A 15155-nucleotide genomic window follows, 5' to 3' on the forward strand; every position below is an offset into this window, starting at 1 on the left:
CTCTTTGTTTCTTTACTGATGAGATGGTGTGTTGGATTTCGGAAGGGAGAAACTAATAATATAAAAGAAAAAAAATAACTCCTATGGATACCTCATAAAACCTTATAGAATTAAATTTTATTAATGTACAAATAGTGATACTTTTTAAGAGATATCTTTGCTTTGTTTTAAGTGATACAAAGTACATATTGGCCAATTTAGAACCCTGTGTGCTCTGAGGTTGGATGACTAATATTTATAGATTGATTTTTGCTTTGACTTCAAAGTTTTGGACAGCTGACTGAACTACCAAAGTCATTCAGTGATGTCATTTCAATTATTTTTTTTGCCAACTTTATGATTACTAATACAAAAAAACAGTGTTCTCAAGCATTGCAGTTCATTTAGACTTTAATACTTATTCACTTCAAATAGATAAACAGTGAACATACAATTTAAACTAAATTTTTATTTATTTTTATTGACATCTATCTCTTTAGTTAAATGAATATAGACATTAATGTCTATGTCAAATCATATATGTTTAGAGTAAAATCCACCATAACAAAGCTTTGTTATGAAAGCAGCTAATTTTAAATGCAAGAATTTATTAGCAAATTTAATATGGTATGCTAAGTGGAATAGTGTCCTCACCACAAAGTTTACAAATATCTGGAAACCCAGAATGTGACTTTATTTGCAAATCATGTCTTTGCAGAGATATTTAAGATCAAGATCAAGATCAAGTCAAGAATATGCCTGCATAGAATAAGTCCCATTTGATGGAGAAATAACTATGTAGAAAGTAATATAAATGTGGAGCTAAAATTGGTTTAAGAATCTACAAACCAAGAAATATCAAGTTTTTCTGGCAACAAATAGACCAGTAGAGAGTCACTGAGCAATTTTACCTAAAGATCAATATAATTAAGTGTGGAGATGTTTCACTTCAGACTTCAAGTTTCCAAAAACTCTACAGAAACAAATTTTTGTTTTTCTAAGCCACTGGGTGTAAGGCAACTTGTTGGTGTCCATGTAGTAATTTTTATTAGTGGTCTTGACTTATTGACATAAAATATATTTCTGGATGTGTTTGGGTGGATGTCTCTGGAAAAAAATTAACACTGGAATCAGTAATCAAAACCAGTCAATAGTCAGAAGATCCCTCATGTTAATTTGGGTATGTGTCATCCAATCCTTTCAGTACCTGAAATGAAGAAAATGGCATAGGAGAACTAAATTTACCTTTTCTGCTTGAGACATTTTTTTTTTGTCTCCAGCACTCAAAGATAGAAAGAACTAATTTTCAGACTTCAAGATTTTATTGTTGTGGTGGTTTTGTTGGGGCATACCCACTGTGCTCAGAGCTTACTCCTGGCTAAGCTGTGAAGGACCATCCTGGTGGACTTTGAGACTATATGTGCTATCTTGGATCAAACCTGGGTCAGCCATGTGTAAGGCAACATGTGACCCTCTGTATTATAGCTCCAGCCATGATTTTCAGAGTTTTGACCTCAAGTCTCGATTTTTATACCACCTTCCACAGCCCTGCCTGATCCTGCCTTTTGTGTTCAAATTGAATTGTAACATGAGTTTTCCTGGTTCTCTACTTGAAAGATAACAAACAACAAAAGTGAAAAAAGAAGGAAATAGTAAAATTAATTTTCAAAAGTACCATCAACTGATTTTATGAAGAAATATTTATCAACACTATTGAATTAAATTAAAGAACTTATTTAGGCCTTTGCTATTGAATGTCTATGTATTTACTGAATCATAATTAATATTTGAAAGTTTGAGATAACTTAAATCCAACTACTTAACCCAGTGCTTTAAATCAGTTTCTATAACATACTTTTTCTAACATTTCAAATATGACAGCATATAAATCTAGTTAAGTACTAAGCATTTTAATAATTCTTATCAAATTATATTAAATATTTCATAAGACAGCGGTAGGGCATTTGTCTTGCATGCAGCCAGCCTGGCTGACTCAGGTTTGATTCCTCTGCCCCTCTCAGATAGCCCAGCAAGCTACTGAGAGTATCTTGCCCGCACAGCAAAGCCTGACAAGCTACCCATGATGTATTCAATATGCCAAACATGGTAACAACAAGTCTCAAAATGGAGATGTTACTGGGCACGCTCGAGCAAGTCAAAGAACAATGGCAGGACAGTGTTTTATGTAGTCTGTGATTTTATATGGTATTTCTTCTAAATTTATCTCTAATGATTTTTTTACTAAAAAATGCACTAGCTGTTCTCCTAAGAGATAAAAAAAGAACAAAATTTAATTGATACATCTAAAAGTATTTAGAAATTTTCATTAAAAATAGAGACTGGACACTAGTACAATTTTCCTATCCTCCTTGTAAGGGGGTTAGTCCTCAACATAGAATCAGAAGTAAGCCTTAAGCACCACCTCAAACACACAAAAATTAAAATTGAAAAACAAATAAATAATGTAAATAATTTGATGTTCATTGTTTTTTATCACTTAATTTTCATGTTATATAAATATAGGGGCATAGTATCTGATATTGTTATAAATTACCTATATATATTTATATATACGCGATTTATATCTTATTCTGTATTTGGAGTTTTCATTCTAGTAATTATTTATTTACTACATACATCTTTTTGTTTGATGCAATCATTCTTTTTTTTTTTTAATTACCTGTGCTTGTTCTTTTCATTTTAGTCAAACACCTGGTAAGATGCTGAAGCTAATATCATGGAATGCTTTTTCCAATTTTCTTTAATGTTATTTCAGAATTTGATATAACTGCCAGTATTTTAACCCATATTTAGTGAACTTTTATGTGTTGTGTGAGAAAACTATCCAGTTTCTTTTTTGAGTAACTTTTTTGGTTTTTCAGCATCTTGCCTCCTTTGTGCTAAGTTTACTATCTGTTTATGCATTTATTTATTTCAGGTTACTCAATTACAGTCCATTGACAAATGTGCTTACTTTTTTTTCAATATCACATTGTTCATATATGTTTTAACTAATGTAACTGTGCAATTTAGCTTTGATTTGGGGTGTTTTATAGCTTTATTTAATTTCCATTTTCTCCTAATTGTCATATCTTTCTGAGTTTCATGTATGTGCTTGTGTATGTGGAACATAAACACACATGTGTTTATGTCTCACTATAATTTTAATTAATTTGTTCTATTTTATTAACGAATCTGATTGGTATTTTGATATGGATTGTATTAGACTATATAAAACTTCATTTAGAATAGTTATTTTAACGAGGTCATATCTTCTGATCCGTGATCTTGGAATAGGTTTTCATTTCTCTACATCTTCAATTTATTTATATCAATGACATTGTTCACGTACAAGTCTCTCACCTCATTTATGAACTTTATTCTTAGGCAAATTTCATGGGATTTCAAAATATTTTGTCTTGTTTTGTTATTCTAGTTTTTTTTGCATCCATTCATAATTTTAAGTAATTTTTGCATATTTAGTACTCTGCAACTTTACTGTATTGATCTATTGTTTCTTATTGTTTATTTACTTGTTACTTTCTTATAGTTTTTTTTTTGCTAGTTGCATTTTTATTTCTCAGGTATAAGCGCTATTAACAATTAACTACTAGCTAATGCCACTATCTGCTAGAAGTAGATGCAGCTATCCAAGTATTTTCACATAAGTTCATTACTGTGAAAAGTGATGCTGTCTGTCAGATATTACCTCTAAACTACTCTGATGGAACTCCTTTTTATCTTGAACTTCTTCCCACATTACAACATTGTTAAGTATAGCATGGATAGAGGAAAAGATTGCAGGCTAGTTTACCAACCCCAACGTCCTACCTGTGATTTCCAGAGTAAATTTTCACGCCTTAGAAATCTCTTCACAGTTTTTGCTTATCTCCTATCATGGGGCTTCTTTTCTAGCAAGAGTGTCTTTCTGTCTCCCACTGCTTGGAATCACAAAAGTCCCTATCATAGATTGCTGTTTGGTACATCTGGTTCCACTGTACTAAAATATTTTGTTTTCATCTAAAAATAATGCTGCTTTTTTCTTATATTTTTATGAAAACTGCTAGAATGTCTTCCATCATATAGTCTCAAAAATTACAGTGTTTCCCTCACTCAAAAGTATACCTTTGGTGCTGGTTTAAGTAGAAACATAAAGCAACTAACATACAACTGTTATGTAAAAACATTTAAAATGCAATAACATTTGTATTCAAGTCAACATATAATGTTAATACATTTTAAATTGAAACTGTAAAAATTATTTGGAGAATAAAGTTAATCCTAAATGTAATAAAACAGCAGATATAACAACTGTGAATGTATATAACTTGAAAGATGCCCTACTAGAATTCATAATTTTTTACAAATATATATATATATAAAAGCAGTATGATAGTTGTATGGGGAATAAATGAATGACATGGTAGAATAGAATAAATCAGGAAAAGAATTCTTACTTGAAATTACCATATATTAAGAAAATTACAAAACTAGAACAAACAATTCAACCAATCATGGTAGAAAGGCCACATATAATATATTTTAAATTCAAACATTTTATATCAATTCTTGTCTGTTTTTCTGTCTCTCTCTACATAGGTGCACATGCACACACGCGCGCGCGCACACACACACACACACACACACACACTGATTCTAAATTTAAAAAATAAACTGAAGAGAGTAAATTTTCTTTTAATATTTAGCAACTGTAAGAGATAATGTTATTTATATCCTTGTATAGGAAATGATTCTCTATAAAGAACATATAAGTCCCACCAGAAAACTTAAAATTAGATCATTATACTTAAAATTAGATCATTATAAATATAAGCTAAATCATTAGACACAGACTGAGAAAAACTATTTTCAGTACATAGTATTCATATGGATTTTATGGATTCTATACCCCAAATATAGAGGAAACTCATAAAATTCCTGAAAGACAAGCAAACAGAAAAAAAATGTCATTAACTTAAAGAGCAATTCAGATTAAAAAAAATAGTAAGAATTTCAAAAGAAGCTCAACCTCAGTAGCCATCAGTTAAATATCTAATAAAACCCTAATAAGATATCATTACATATTGTCTATTTTGGTAATTTGTAAGAATCCCAATACCAGTGGGAAGGTGGAGAAATAAGGACTATTGTGGAAATTTATACAATGGAGTAATAGCACAGCAGTAGGGAGTTTGCCTTGCGTTCAGCCAGCCCTGCTGAGTCGGGTTTGATTCCTTCACCCCTGTCAGGGAGCCTGGCAAGCTACCTAAAGTATCTCGCCTGCATGGCAAAGCCTGGCAAGCTACCCGTGACGTATTCAATATGCCAAACACAGTAATAACAAGTCTTAAAATGGAAATGTTACTGGGCCCGCTCGAGCAAATTGATGAACAACGGGAGGACAGTGACAGTAACAGTGAACATTATATAAATGTAAAGTAAAATTGTATATATCTATTCCCTTTGAATAAATTATTTAAGTGTAACACATAGAGAAATTGATGTCTACCTTCCTAGAGACATGTATATAGAAAATATTCTTATGAGCTGTTGTATTTGGACAAGAGCAAAACATGGTTCAGTAAACCATCCAGAAAAATATGAATAATGAATAGCTATCTTTTTAATAAGAAATTTCAGACAGCAATTAATACTAAATAGTAGAGTATTGGTTATCAAGATGAATAATCTTTTGATATATAATTCCAAGAAAATAAAAGGTAACTAGAATTATGGATAAATATTATAGTACTTATATAAAAATGCAAAATCTTCTAAATAATACTTTGTTTAAAAATATTAATTTTGGTTGATAATTTGTAAATGAACAGTAATAATAATCACTCAATTTGCTATGTGTTTATAATAAATTTAAAGGTGAATGTTTTGAGAAGGTCAAGGATAGTAATTTTATTTTAAACTTAGGCACTACTCCTGACTCTGTTCAGGAATCACTCCTGGTAGACCTTGGAAGACCATGTGGAGACCCAAGTGGGCCACATACAAGGCATATGCCCTATTTTCTGTACTGTCTCTTTGGACTCTTTAACTTAAATTTTAAAGGGTTAATAAAATTAGTACATATTATACTTCCCATTCTCAAGGTTCAATCTCTCTTAAATCAAATAAAATCATATAGTTATCTTAATAATTCCTTACGTAGCCTTTTTAGCATATACATATAAGTGTGTGTGTAATATTACATGAAATATTCCATGAAATAGGAGTTTTATCATTATAATAGGAAACTGGTAAATTCCTCTTAATCTTCTTTTGTTGACCATCATCCAGTCTTAGCCTATTCTACAGATGTCTTTTCTTGGGAAACCTAACTGGTATCATTAAGTGAAAACGCCACACTGGAAGCTTTGATCATTTGAGAACTGAGCATCTTGATAACATATTTCAGGATATGACATGTTTTTCTAATAAATTGAGAAACCAATAAGTTGCAAGACCAACCAATAAATTGTCTATGTGGCATTTATAGACTAAGTGTCTTTTGAGTAACTCTCACCTTTATTCAAAACCCCTTCTATCTCTCAAATTTTACTCCCCAGAACACTTAATACAAAACACATAGCTATATTTTATTATCTACATTCTGAACTTAGCTTAATAAAAAGAAATTAGATAAAATAAATATGAATCTTTATGGTATATAGAAAATTCAGGATCAACGAAGAAATTATGTCTGAGAAATAGACTTTCAACTTTATCTCACCTATGGAAATGGAGATATATTTGCTATGAGAGTGGAGAGGATTTTTTTTTCTCTTTTTTTGTAGGAGTACTGCTATTTATTCAGCCACTGATTAGCTGATTGAATTGTGCATGAACTCCACCTTACTTTTTTTTCCTTTTTCCATTTCTTATAATTTTATTTATTGAGTCACCGTGAGAGCAGCTACAAAGCTTTTGCGTCTAAGTCTCAGTCATACAATGAAACACCCATACCTTCACCAGTGCCCATTCTCCACCACCAAAAATCCTAGTATACCCCCATCCCACACCCTCCCCCTGCCTGTGGGGCAGATGATTTCTACATTAGTCTCTCGCTACTTTGATCACATTCACGATTTCGACACCAGACCCACCATTATTTAAGATTTTACCCCAACACTCAGATCTGCTGAAAAGGCAACAATAGACAATTTGTGTTCTATTGCTGGTTATGACTAACATATGATGTCATGTGGCTGCAGTAGGGCCATGTGGTTTTGAAATTCTGAAATTTTAACACTTAAATCTGGAGGGATTTCTGCCAAAAGCCACTGGGTTTAGAGATCTGCTCCTGAGTCTCTGGGATCATGGCCATTGAGCAGCTTGATGAGGAGCAAAAGAGGCCATTCGTGGGCGATGACTTGGGGTCTTATTGGGGTGGGGAGGACAGGCTCGGCTCCACCTCCCCCCCCATCCCGTGAGACCCAACAAGTTTCGTCACTGCGGGCCCAAGCCTGACTGTCCAATGGCTTCTGGAGGATGACAGCCACCAAGTCACCAAGAGGGAGCAGGCGGAGGGCCAGCACCCATTCCCCCCTGGGGTGGCCCGGTGACAGTAACCTACTGCGGGGTCCGGACACATTTCTGACAAAAGCCGCTAGGTTTCGAGATTTGTTTCTTAGTCTCTGGGATCAAGGCCGTTGAGCAGCTTGATGAGGAGTCAGAGAGGCCGTTTGTGGGCGATGACTTGGGGTCTCATTAGGGTGGGGAGGACAGTCCCGGCTCCACCTCCCCCCCATCCTGTGAGACCCAACAAGTTTCGTCACTGCGGGCCCAAGCCTGACTGTCCAATGGCTTCTGGAGGATGACAGCCACCAAGTCGCCAAGAAGGAGCAGGTGGAGGAACAGCACCCATTCCCCCTTGGGGTGGCCCGGCGACAGTAACCTACTGCGGGGTCCGGACACATTTCTGACAAAAGCCGCTGGGTTTCGAGATTTGTTTCTGAGTCTCTGGGATCAAGGCTGCTGAGCAGCTTGATGAGGAGCCAGAGAGGCCGTTTGTGGGCAACGACTTGGGGTCTCGTTGGGGTGGGGAGGACAGGCCTGGCTCCACCTCCCCCCCCATCCCGTGAGACCCAACAAGTTTCGTCACTGCGGGTCTAAGCCTGACTGTCCAGTGGCCTCTAGAGGATGACAGCCACCAAGTCACCAAGAGGGAGCAGGCGGAGGGACAATACCCTTTCCTCCCTGGGGTGGCCCGGCGACAGTAATGTACTGTGGAGTCTGGATGCATTTCTGCCAAACGCCACTGGGTTTTGAGATTTGTTTCTGAGTCTCTGGGATCATGACCGTTAAGCAGCTTGATCAGGAGCCAGAGAGGCCCTTCATGGGCGATGACTTGGGGTCTCATTGAGGTGGGGAGGACAGGACTGGCTCCACCGCCATCCCGTGAGGCCCTGTGTGTCTCGTCACTGGGGACCCAAACCTGACTGTCCAGTGGCCTCTGAAGGATGGTGGTCACTGGGCCGCCGGGGGGAACAGGCCAAGGCATGAAACCTATTACCACCTGGGTTGGTCCAGCACCAGTAACCTACTGCAGGAACGGATCTATTTCTGCCAAAAGCTGCTGGGTTTCGAGATTTGTTTCTGAGTCTCTGTGATCATGGCTGTTAAGTAGTTCAATCAGGAACCAGAGAGGCCATGTCTCCAATTATATAGCTGAGTCGGAGGTGGTTTGTGGGTATGTTTCCCGCATACCTAACTTTTGGCAGTTTACTTTCTTGGTAAACTTTGCCCCAAGTTTTTGGGGTCTGGCCAAAGGCACAGCAGCAATTTTGGGGTATCTGGAAGTCTGGAAGGCGCCATGAGGCTGCTGATGCCCTTGCCTCACAGGTACAGATTGACCTGCTGGCAGCACCATACTCCCTGGAGAGGATTTTTGAAGTGTCTGATTTTGTTTATCCATGAGAAAATATTTGGGAACAACTATTTTATAGACAAAATTTGAGGCTTTTGTTTTCCCAAAAGAGTCAGACAAGATTTTTTCAAAATGGCAAAATTAGGTCTTTTCCTTAATAGAGGAAGAAACCACAATTCCTCCTTTTTTTCTGAGTTTATCAGTCAATGTGTCTTTAATCTGAGAGACTCATCTGTCTTACTTTCAGAGTAAAAGATGAATTGGTCATTCTTTGATAAGTGAAGTGTCACCCAGTTATCTGTTGACACAGACCATACATCGTATTTTTTCTCATTTAACTTTAGTATTAACAACTATATAAATTGCCTATAAATATGCACACACATATAGTCTAAAATAAACTTTTTTATTGATAATCTGATTCTGTTCCAATTACTTGTCCCAAAGGGAAACTGAGAAATGGGTACATTTTCCACTATACCCATATAGATTTAAAGGAGGGTCTTTTCAGCCCGCCCGCTCCTCTCTGGAAAGAAAGATGGCGGCCGCACGGGAGCCTTGTGGAAAGCAGGTTTGAGCCGGGCTCGGGGGGGGAGCGGCGGGGACCTCATGGGAAGGGGGGCTCTGTGGGCCGTCCCCCACGCCCCACCGAGGTCGCCAGCTGCCCCCCACGAGCGGCTCTCCGGCACGGCCACAACTCCAGGGCACAGAAACCAATCTCTTAACTAGCTAACTTTTAATAGAAATTCTTCCAGGGTCAATAAGTAAAATAGCAGAAATTTAAAACCGCGCGGCCACTATCGCGGCCGCGCGACATCATTTTATTCTTAAACCAAGTTGTAGAAAGCAAATCATTTCACAACGCTGTTTCAGCATGTCTGATTGGGGGGGGGGGTGGGTCGTAAACTCTAAACAATAATTGTGCATCTTATATCGAAATAATCTATCTAGTCAAAGTAGATAGAGTATTAACTAGAACTCATCTGCCTCACAAGAATTGGGAGGGGTGGGAGGTGGGGGTCTATTGGGGTTCGGGGTTAAAAATGAGTATTGGCAAAGGGAAATGTGTTCGGTATCTACATGACTGAGACCTAAACCCGAAAGCTCTGTAACTTTTCCCACAGCGATTCAATAAATAAATAAATTATAAAAAAAAAAATAAAATAAAGGAGGGTCTTTTGAGAATGTGCTGCATATTTTCTATAGTTTTGTACTATCATTTCCTATACATTTCTCTTCCCAGAGAACTCTAGTAGTGGCAGATTTACTTAGTGCCCTCAGCTCAGATTTTGTGATGTAGCTGAGACATTTAGAATTAGAACTGTAACTGTTCCAAGAATTTCTGTTTGACTACAGATAGAGAACTCTTTTAATGAATCCAGAGGTAAAATGCATGTACACAAGCAATTGATAAGGATCCCATTTAAATCTTGTAAATAAAAGTCTCTTTAGAACTGCAGATGAATAGAAACTATGTAATCCTCAAGATAAGAATAATTAACAAATGTTGACAACAAATGCAACCACCCGAAGTAGGTCTACACTAGCTATGCAGAGCATTGGATCTGTGAACATTTTCCCCAAAAACTACCTTACAGTAAAGTGGTTTTTAAAACTCTCTGATATCTAATGAGCATTAATTTTAATTACTAAAGTCAATGTCACTGTCATTGTTGTCCTCCCTTTGTCCATCAGTTTGCTTGAGTGGACCCAATAACGTCTCCATTGTGAGACTTCTTGTTACTGTGTTTGGCATATTGAATATGTCATGGTATCTTGCCAGGCTTTGCCGTGCAGACCAGATACTCTCGATAGATTGCCAGGCTTTCTGAGAGGGGTGGAGGAATAGAACCCGGGATGCCCAGTGGGTCACGTGAAGGCAAATGCCCTACCCACCGTGCTATCAGTCCAGCCCCATTACTGAAGTACTAATGGACATATGTATATTTACATGTGTATATATCACTTGATCACTTGACATTCTGTTACTCATCCATTTGCTCAAGCGGGTGCCAGTAATGTCTCCATTCATCCCTGTCGCATGCTAGTGTAGCCCAATGGTGTCTGCTCGCTCCAGGAAAACAAAGAGCCTCAAACTGATCATTCAGGGTCTTGACAAAGAAGTCTGACTATCTCGTATGTGCGCGGCCACACATTCTTTTCACGTCTCATGGAATCCAGTGGTTGTCTCCAAATCGCATTACATGTCCAGCCTATCTGATTTTCGACACCTTGGCACATGAGACAGTGTCCCTGATTCTTGACTTTGACAGAGGTCGGAACTTCGGATTCCTTCTCTCACTTGAGTGAAGCATGATACTCCAAGCATAGCTCTTTTGATTCTTCTTTGAGAGACCTGAATAGTGTTCTTATCCTGTTTTCTAGGGCCCAGGTTTCTGAGGCATATATTAATGCAGGAAGAACAGTGGAATCGAAGAGATGTGCCCAGAGCCGGAGGTTATCCATTCTCTTAGCTATTTTTTTGTTGCTCTTCAGGGCATTCAAAGCCATTCTTTGCCTCCTGTGCAGCTCAGGTGCCAGGTCATTCATCATGTTGACTTCTCGACCTAGGTACACAAAACTGTTGCATTCGGAGATGTTTGTTCCAGTGAGAGTGAATGGAATGTCAGGAATGAGAGTCGTCCTGAGTCATCGAGTCATCCTGAATAGGCATGGCAGAACACTAGAAGAAGGACAACCATGCAAGCAAGCTGGGTTCCTAAAAGGATTTTGCACAATCGACCATATCCACATGATAATCAAGCTCACTGAGGTTTCTCGGGACTTCAAGATACTGCTCTATCTAACGCTCGTTGATTTTAAGAAGGCCTTTGATTCTGTTGAGACTAAAGTGGTTATCGAAGCCCCAGTCAAACAGGGAGTTCAAACTCATTACATCAGGATTCTCCAAGAGCTGTATTATGGATTCACTACCAGGATCTCGCCATTCTACAAGGAAGTGATAATAGATGTCAAGAGAGGGGTTCAGCAGGGTGATACCTTTTCACCGAAACTCTTCAGTGCCACCCTCAAGAATGTCATGTGAGGACTGGAATGGGAAGGAATGGGAGTGAATATAGATGGTTGGCAACTACACCACTTCTGCTTCACTGATGACATTGTTCTAATAATACCAAACATTAGCCAAGCGGCACAAATGCTGGCTGACTTCGACCATTAGTGTGGAAAGGTCAGATTAAAGCTGAATCTCATGAAGACAGTGTTTATGAGAAATGGTCTCGTGTGAATATATATATATATATATATATATATAGTGAATATATATATGTGTGTGTGTGTGTTTGAAACTTCATTTTCTTCCCTTTTCATAATCAATATATAAAAAATGGCCAGTAAGTTGTTAATGTGAGAATGATGATATCACTTGGACTTTTATCACATAAATGCAGTTATTTTATTATAATTCAAGACAGAAAATTCAGATCAGTGTTTCTCAAAGTGGGCAATAACTCTCTTCAGGTAGGAAGGAGGTGTTGTCTGAATGATCTAGGGTGGTGGCCTTCAATGCAATTAGGGGGTCCTTCTGTTTGTTCCGTTAAAGAGCATAGATTTCAGGAGGGGCAATGTAGAATAGTTTCTTCCAGCTATACACAGATAGATAGGCAGAAGGCCCCTGGCAGTGGGTGTCATGGAAGCTTCTTAGTCTCAGCCCTGAAGCAGTCCAAGGGCATGAGGAATATATTCTTTTGAGGTGCTAATACTGAGCTTTATGGAGATGAAGAAAATGAAGTAACACCCAGTTTTAAAATAGGCACTAACCAAACAAAGATGGACACCCCCCCTAAAAAAAGAAAAAAAAAGATTTCAAGAGAATCTAAAAGAGATAATCTTCAAAAAATAAGAAGTTTCAAAAGATTCAAAAGTTGTGATAAGAATATAAAGAGAATCTGAAGAGATACTATAGCAAAGAGGGAATTTATCTTGCATGCAGCTGAGCCAGGTTTAATCACTGGCACTACATATGATACACTGGCAATTGATCCCTGAGCCCAGAGTTAGGAAGTGATACCCTGACAGAAATGATCCCTAAGCACTGCTGGATGTGACCCACCCCCCAAAAAATAGAATATATATATATATATATGCACTATATATATGCACACATACACATAGAGACAAACAGACAGACACACACACATATATATGGCATATATATATATGTATATATGGGCTGGAGCAATAGCACAGTAAGTAGGGCATTTGCCTTGCATGCAGTGGAAACGATCAACCTGAGTTTGATTCCTCCTCCCCTTTCTGAGAGCCTGGCAAGCTACTGAGAGTATCTTGCCCACACATCAAAGCCTGGCAAGCTACCCATGACGTACTCAATATGCCAATCACAGTAACAAGTCTCACAATGTTACTGGGCCTGCTTGAGCACATTGATGAACAATTGGAGGACAGTGACAGTGATATATATATATATATATAATATATATATATATATATATATATATAATAGAACGCATTGTAGAAGTTTATTCCTTAGTGTACTAATTATATATTTGGGTGTATATATAACTCACAGAAATATATAAAAGTTAATTTTATATACTAACTTATGGAAAGAGTTTAGGTTAATTTTGATAGAAGTGCATGGTAGAGCCTAGCAAGTTACCTATTACATATTCAATATGCCAAAAACAGTAGCAATAATGGGTCTAGTTCCCCTGAACCCTGAAAGAGTCTACAATACGGCACCATTGGGAAAGATGAGTAAGGAGAGGCTGTTAAAATCTCAGGGCTGAGATGAATGGAGACATTACTGGCACCCGCTCGAGTTAAATCGATGAACAATGGAGTGACAGTGATACAGTGGTATAATTTACATTTATATAATGATCACATAGTTAATATTAGTTAGCAACCACTATGGAAAAATAGAAAAATTTTTAACAGAATGGATTATAATTAAATCACTATTATTGATTGTAGAAATACAATCTCTTTCCATTTTTGAGAAACATTACTAATTTTTGAGTCTCTTTATATTAAAGAAAAATAGCTTTATTTTACATTTTTAATCAAAATGTTCACTGTCACTGTCACTGTCCTCCCATTGTTCATCGATTTGTTCGAGCGGGCCCAATAACACCTCCACTCTGACAATTGTTACTGTGTTTGGCATATCGAATACGTCACGGGTAGCTTGCCAGGCTTTGCTGTGCAGACCAGATACTCTCGGTAGCTTGCCAGGCTCTCCGAGAGGGGCGGAGGAATTGAACTCGGGTCGTCCATGTGAGCTGCTTGCACCTGCTGTGCTATTGCTCCAGCCCAATCAAAATGTTAAATTCATTTATTGATTTATAAAACTATAAAGATATTCTAACTTAAATGTTCAATGCTACACTTACCAGACAGGGTCAATTTTTATTTGATTAACATATATACTCAGTTATACATAAGGAAATTTTTATAATAAATCAATAGATTTTTTTTCAGAACTTTCAATTTTGATAACTTCTCAGTCTTTCAAGATAGCCTGCATTGTACACCAAATTTAATCTGACATATATAAATTTTTCAAGCTACTTTTTTCTTGTCATCAAAGATTTAATATAAGGTGGCCTTAGCAAGGACTCAGATTCCGAAAAATTCATTATAACATAAAAATGTATTGAGCGATATGATCACAAGTAATGAAAATCAAAAGATGATCAGATTAGGTAAGCAAGGTTTTCTTGGGGGAGTAGAATATTTTGCATTCAATTAAACTAAAACAATTCACTTACTCATCCGTAATCTATTGTGTGATTTTCTAGAGGACTATTGACTGCATTAACTTCCTTTATTCTTCCCCTTTTTAATCTATCAGTGTCCTTCCTCATACTGTATTGACACCTGTATCATTCAAGTTTCAAAGTTGAAGTGCCATAATGACATTTCTTCCCTTATATCACCTCAGTAAATTTAGAGGGTGTTTGCTTGAGTTCAAAGAAAAGGAAAGAATTAAAATGAGTTTAGAATAAGGAAAATCTCTGATAGTTGTTAAATTTAAACTTCTCATTTTCTCAAAATAATGAACAATCTGAGACCTTAAAAAGCTCATGTAGACAAGTTTAGTCCCATTGTGGACACTTAAGCTTACACCAGTAATTTTTGCATAGTTTATTTTTACCATCTTGCTCTTCATGACTGTTTTATTCTCACATCTCTCCCAGTTATTTGCCTGCCCAATACTTACCTATCACTATTGAAGCAATGAGAAACCATTTCTACAATCTCCCAATTTCAGATTTAAGCCTTTATCTTCCTTTTCTAGTTCAGGAAAAGATGCCTACCCTCACTCTGGGGG

Source organism: Sorex fumeus, unplaced genomic scaffold (assembly GCF_029834395.1).
Source record: "Sorex fumeus unplaced genomic scaffold, SorFum_2.1 ptg000009l, whole genome shotgun sequence".
Taxonomy (NCBI): Eukaryota; Metazoa; Chordata; class Mammalia; order Eulipotyphla; family Soricidae; genus Sorex; species Sorex fumeus.